The following is a 6,373-nucleotide window of genomic DNA, read 5'->3' as shown; positions in this document are numbered from 1 at the left end:
ACTTGGTTTCGGTGGATCCTGAGTGGACGGTGGCGTAGTCCATGGCCGGCAAGCACGTGGGTGGGGGTTGCGGACGTCCGACAATGCCTGGGCGTCGGCCAGAAAGGTACAGTGACGACGTTAGACGAGGAGGGTGCGAGTGGAGAGCAAGTGGGTACAGTGAAAGAAAAGTGGCTCGAGAGGGGGATTTGAGTGGTCTGGGGGTGTTGGAGTCCTACGTGGCGGAGGTCCTAATGCCGGTAATCTTCCTCTAGTTTGCGGGAATTCAGACAAGTGGATGCGTCCGTGGATAAGTACAGGTCCACGTTGGATGGCAAACTTCATCCAGACAGTTCGGTCCAGACTTAACGAGTGGCAGTGGAGGGAAATGAGAGAGACTACCCGGATCCGAAGAAATATGCATCGTTGCACCGATATCGAGGAACCAGTCACCGTCGACACCATGCGCCGTTGGGTGAGAGATGCCGTGAAGCGTCTCGAGGAGCACGGGGGCATAGGGGATAGGCAAAATGCCACCATATACAGTATGCTCTAGGCCATGAAGTTGGATTCCTCTAGATTGAGGTTTGTCATGATGGGGGGAGGGTGGGGTGGGTGGGTTGAGGATGGCGGCGGTCGACGGAGTCAATGTAGTCGGAGAGGGCAAGCACATCAAAGAAGGAAATGTGGCCGGGCTAGCCAGATAAGGAGTGGGACTCAGCCATTGAAGAGAAGGACCAGAAGCGAGGATAGATAACTCCTCATAACACGATACCATGTAAGAGACACACATAGGAAGCAACACAAAAATTGCATTGGTTATACCGAGTGTACATATATAACGGTCACAAGTCAGACAACTCTAGGCAAACTAACTAAATCCATAAAGTCACAGCTAAAGACTAAAGACGATAAGATACAAATGCACAATAATCACACACTAGTAGAAAACAGGGCTTTGGTCCAGGCCGGGTCAGCCCATTAGTCCCGGTTCAGTCTAGAACCGGGACCAATGTGGGCATTGCTCCCGGTTCGTGAGCCCAGGGGGCCGGCCGGGACACGTGGGCCATTGGTCCCGGTTCATCTGGACCTTTTGGTCCCGGTTGGTGGGATGAACCAGGACCAATGGGCCTCGCTCCTGGCCCACCGCCATTGGTCCCGGTTGGTGGATTGAACCGGGACCAAAGACTCCCCTTTAGTCCCGGCTCATGTCACCAACCGGGACCAATGAGGTGCCTATATATACCCCTCGCTCGCGAGCAGAGCACCCCAGTGCTCTGTTTTTCTCTGGACGAGGGGGGGAGGGCTTTGTGGTGCTCTAGCTCACCTCCTATGCACATGAGGTGTTCGATGGAATGCCCGAGCCACACTACTTAAGCTTTCTCCTCTCGAAGCTCGACCTCCAAGCTCCATTTCCCTCGAGATTTGTCTAGATTTAGCGGTCCGTCACGCCCCGTCCCCGTCTTCACCGCCATCGATCACCCGCGCCGATCTCATCACCGACACCACCGTGGTGAGCCTCTTGTTCTTATCTTCTTTCTGAAAGGAAAAATATTCTTACTTGTATGTTTAGATAGATACTTGTATCATTTTCTTACATTTATTATTGCATCTTATATAGTGCGATGGTTTTGGTATCCGCCCCCGTCGGCCCTCGTCCTGTCTATGATTCGGATGTGGTATGTATATTATCTTTATAACTATTGGTTCATTTATTGTTTATGAAAATTATGCCGACCAACGTGACATAGATTTTATTTATCTAGGATGTATGTGAATCGGAAATGCCAACCGACCCTATTATCGAGAGGTTAAATTTAGTTGAAGAAGAAAACAATTTGTTGAAGGAAAAAATAAAAAAAATTGAGGAGGAGAAGATGATATTGGAGTTGCATGTTGCGGATGTCGTCGATGATCACAAGATCAAGATGGATGCAATGCGCTTGAAGATTAGAAAGATTAGAAAATATGCCATTCATATCGAGGCTTGGTATCATTATGTCGTTGGATCAATTGTTACCTTGGTTGCGATTATGATCGCATTTGTTTTCGCATTGAAATATTTTACATAGTTTCAATGTATGGTTTAATTAATTAGATGCTCTGGAGAGCTATATGTTGTTACATGAGAACTATGTATGCACTTTGGTTTTAATGTGATGATGAACTTCCATTAATTTGGACACTTAATTATATATAATGCACGCAGATGAACCGGCAATGGATGTACGGTGACAGACACACCCGTGAGTACATTAAGGGCATGCATGAGTTTCTCGATGCGGCTGAGGCAAACAAGCAGAATGGTTTTATGTGTTGTCCATGCACTGAATGTGGGAATACGAGGTCTTACTCTAACCAGAAAATCCTTCACTCCCACCTGCTTTACAAGGGTTTCATGCCACACTATAATGTTTGGACGAGGCATGGAGAAATAGGGGTTATGATGGAAAACGGCTAAGAAGAAGACTACGATGACAACTATGTGCCCCCTGAATACGGTGATGCTGCAACGGGGGGAGCTGGTGAAGATCAAGAGGAACCAAACGATGTGCCCAATGATGCTGCAACGGGTGAAGCTGCTGAAGATCAAGAGGAACCAGACGATGTGCCCGATGATGATGATCTCTGCTGGGTCATTGTCGATGCAAGGACACAATGCATTAGTGAAAAGGAGAAGCTGAAGTTCGATCGCATGTTAGAGGATCACAAAAAAGGGTTATACCCCAATTGCGAAGATGGCAACACAAAGCTCGGTACCGTACTGTAATTGCTGCAGTTGAAGGCAGAGAATGCTGTGGCTGACAAAGGATTTGAGAAGCTACTGAAAATATTAAAGAAGAAGCTTCCAAAGGATAACGAATTGCCCGACAGTACATACGCAGCAAAGAAGGTCGTATGCCCTCTAGGATTGGAGGTGGAGAAGATACATGCATGCCCTAATGACTGCATCCTCTACCACGGTGCATACAAGGATCTGAACGCATGCCCGGTATGCGGTGCATTACGGTATAAGATCAGACGAGATGACCCTGATGATGTTGACGGCGAGCCCCCCAGGAAGAGGGTTCCTGCGAAGGTGATGTGGTATGCTCCTATAATACCACGGTTGAAACGTCTGTTCAAAAACCAAGAGCATGCCAAGTTGATGCGATGGCACGGTGAGAACCGAAAGAAAGATGGGAAGTTGAGAGCACCCGCTGACGGGTCGCAGTGGAGAAAAATCGAGAGAAAGTACTGGGATAAGTTTGGAAAGGACCCAAGGAATGTATGGTTTGCTTTAAGCGCGGATGGCATTAATCCTTTCGGGGAGCAGAGCAGCAATCACAACACCTGGCCCGTGACTCTATGTATGTATAACCTTCCTCCTTGGATGTGCATGAAGCGGAAGTTCATTATGATGCCAGTTCTCATCCAAGGCCCTAGGCAACCCGGCAACGAAATTGATGTGTACCTAAGGCCATTAGTTGAAGAACTTTTACAGCTGTGGAATGAAAACAGTGTACGTACGTGGGATGAGCACAGACAGGAGGAATTTAACCTTAAGGCGTTGCTGTTCGTGACCATCAACGATTGGCCCGCTCTCAGTAACCTTTCAGGACAGACAAACAACAGATACCACGCATGCACGCATTGTTTAGATGACACTGAAAGTATATACCTGGACAAATGCAGGAAGAATGTGTACCTGGGCCATCGTCGATTTCTTCCGACCAACCATCAATATCGAAAGAAAGGCAATCATTTCAAAGGCGAGGCAGATCACCAGAAGAAGCCCGCCATGCGCACCGGTGATCACGTGCTTGCTATGGTCAATGATTTACACTACGTAATCTTTGGAAAGGGTCCCGGTGGACTAGCTGTTCCGAATGACGCTGAGGGACACGCACCCATGTGGAAGAAGAAATCTATATTTTGGGACCTACCCTACTGGAAAGACCTAGAGGTCCGCTCCTCAATCGACGTGATGCACGTGACGAAGAACCTTTGCGTGAACCTGCTAGGCTTCTTGGGCGTGTATGGGAAGACAAAAGATACACCTAAGGCACGGAAGGACCTGCAATGTTTGCACGAAAAAGACGGCATGCCTCCGAAGCAGTATAAAGGTCCTGCCAGCTACGCTCTTACGAAAGAAGAGAAAGAAATATTCTTTGAATGCCTGCTCAGTATGAAGGTCACGACTGGCTTCTCGTTGAATATAAAGGGAATAATAAATATGCCAGAGAAAAAGTTTCAGAACCTAAAGTCTCATGACTGCCACGTGATTATGACGCAACTGCTTCCGGTTGCATTGAGGGGGCTTCTACCAGAAAACGTCCGATTAGCCATTGTGAAGCTATGTGCATTCCTCAATGCAATCTCTCAGAAGGTGATCGATCCAGAAATCGTACCAAGGCAAAGGAGTGATGTGGCGCAATGTCTTGTCAGTTTCGAGCTGGTGTTCCCACCATCCTTCTTCAATATCATGACGCACGTCCTAGTTCATCTAGTCGACGAGATTGTCATCCTGGGGCCCGTATTTCTACACAATATGTTCCCCTTTGAGAGGTTCATGGGAGTCCTAAAGAAATATGTCCGTAATCGCGCTAGGCCAGAAGGAAGCATCTCCATGGGCCATCAAACAGAGGATGTTATCGTGTTTTGTGTTGACTTCATTCCTGGCCTTAACAAGATAGGTCTCCCTAAATCGCGGTATGAGGGGAGACTGACTGGAAAAGGAACTCTTGGAAGAGACTCAATAATATGCAGGGACGGATATTCTTGGTCTCAAGCACACTACACAGTTCTATAGAACTCTACCTTGGTGACCTCGTATGTCGATGAACACAAGAACAGTCTGCGCTCCAAACACCCGGAGCAGTGCGACGACTGGATTACATGTGAACACACCAGGACTTTCAGCAGTTGGTTGGAAACACGTCTCAGAGGTGACAACACTGTTTGTGATGAGTTGTACTTGTTGTCCAGGGGACCATCTTTGACTGTATTGACTTACAAAGGATACGAGATAAATGGGAATACATTTTACACGATCGCCCAAGATCAAAAGAGCACCAACCAAAACAGCGGTGTCCGCTTTGATGCAGCAACCGAGAGCGGAAAGGATACATATTATGGTTACATAGTGGACATATGGGAACTTGACTACGGACCTGATTTTAAGGTCCCTTTGTTTAAGTGCAAATGGGTCAATCTGTTAGGCAGCGAGGTACAGGTAGACCCACAGTACGGAATGACAATAGTGGATCTGAAAAATCTTGGGTACACTGATGAACCGTTCTTCCTAGCCAATGATGTGGCACAGGTTATCTATGTGAAGGACATGTCTACCAAACCGAGAAAAAGAAAAGATAAGGAAGCGAATACATCATACGATGAGGCAAAGCGCCACATAGTTCTTTCAGGAAAAAGGGACATCCTGGGAGTGGACGGCAAGACAGACATGTCTGAAGATTATGAAAAGTTTCATGAAATTCCTCCCTTCAATGTCGAGGCTGACCCAAGCATCCTGATAAACAATGAAGATTATCCATGCTTACGGCGCAATAAGCAAATGACACAAGTGAAGAAAAAGTGAAGACTTTCTCCCGCAACTTTGTAACACACAAACATGCTACCATTGTCCGTTTTGTACATGCGCATGCTATGTGGGTGAAATTATGATACCATTCCAACTTTCAACTTTTTTCGGAGTTCATTTGAAATGCTTTCATGTCTTATGGTTCGGCCCTCGTAATACCATGACCATTAGTCCCTGGCCCATGCCAACTTTCAAGTTTCAACTTTCTAAAACTAATGGCACTAACAGAAAGTTTATAATTTTGCTCCTCGCCCCTGGCCCATGACCATTAGTCCCGGTTTGTGCCATAAACCGGGACTAAAGGGTTGGTCCTCGTTGCGGGCCGAGTTTAGTCCCACCTCGCCAACCGAAGGGGGCTCACACCGGTTTATAAGCCCTTCCCTCTCTGCCTTGTTGAGCTCCTCTCAAAGTGAAAATAGATGCCCTAATAGAGACAAGTTTAACCTAAATTCATAGTGAATTTCTCTGAAATTCATAGAAATTTACTAGGAATTTAGGTTGAATTTTCTCTATAAGCGCATCTATTCTCATTTTTTTAGTAAGTTAATCACAAACTTGTGATTCAAACAATTTTCAAAGAATTCAAATTTTAACTATTCAAATTTGAAAACTAATGGCACTAACAGAAAGTTTATAATTTTTCTAAAACTAATGGCACTAATAGAAAGTTTATAATTTTGCTAACCTAAAAGCAAACAAAATTAAAAATTAAAGCAAAAAACAAAACAAAATAAATAATGCAAAAAACAAATCAAAAAAACAGGAAAAAACTATTTTTATAGTAAAGTTAATTACAAAATAAAATAAATAAAG

The sequence above is a fragment of the Triticum dicoccoides genome, chromosome 6A (genome assembly GCF_002162155.2).
Source record: "Triticum dicoccoides isolate Atlit2015 ecotype Zavitan chromosome 6A, WEW_v2.0, whole genome shotgun sequence".
Taxonomy (NCBI): domain Eukaryota; kingdom Viridiplantae; phylum Streptophyta; class Magnoliopsida; order Poales; family Poaceae; genus Triticum; species Triticum dicoccoides.
This window is presented reverse-complemented; position numbering follows the sequence as displayed.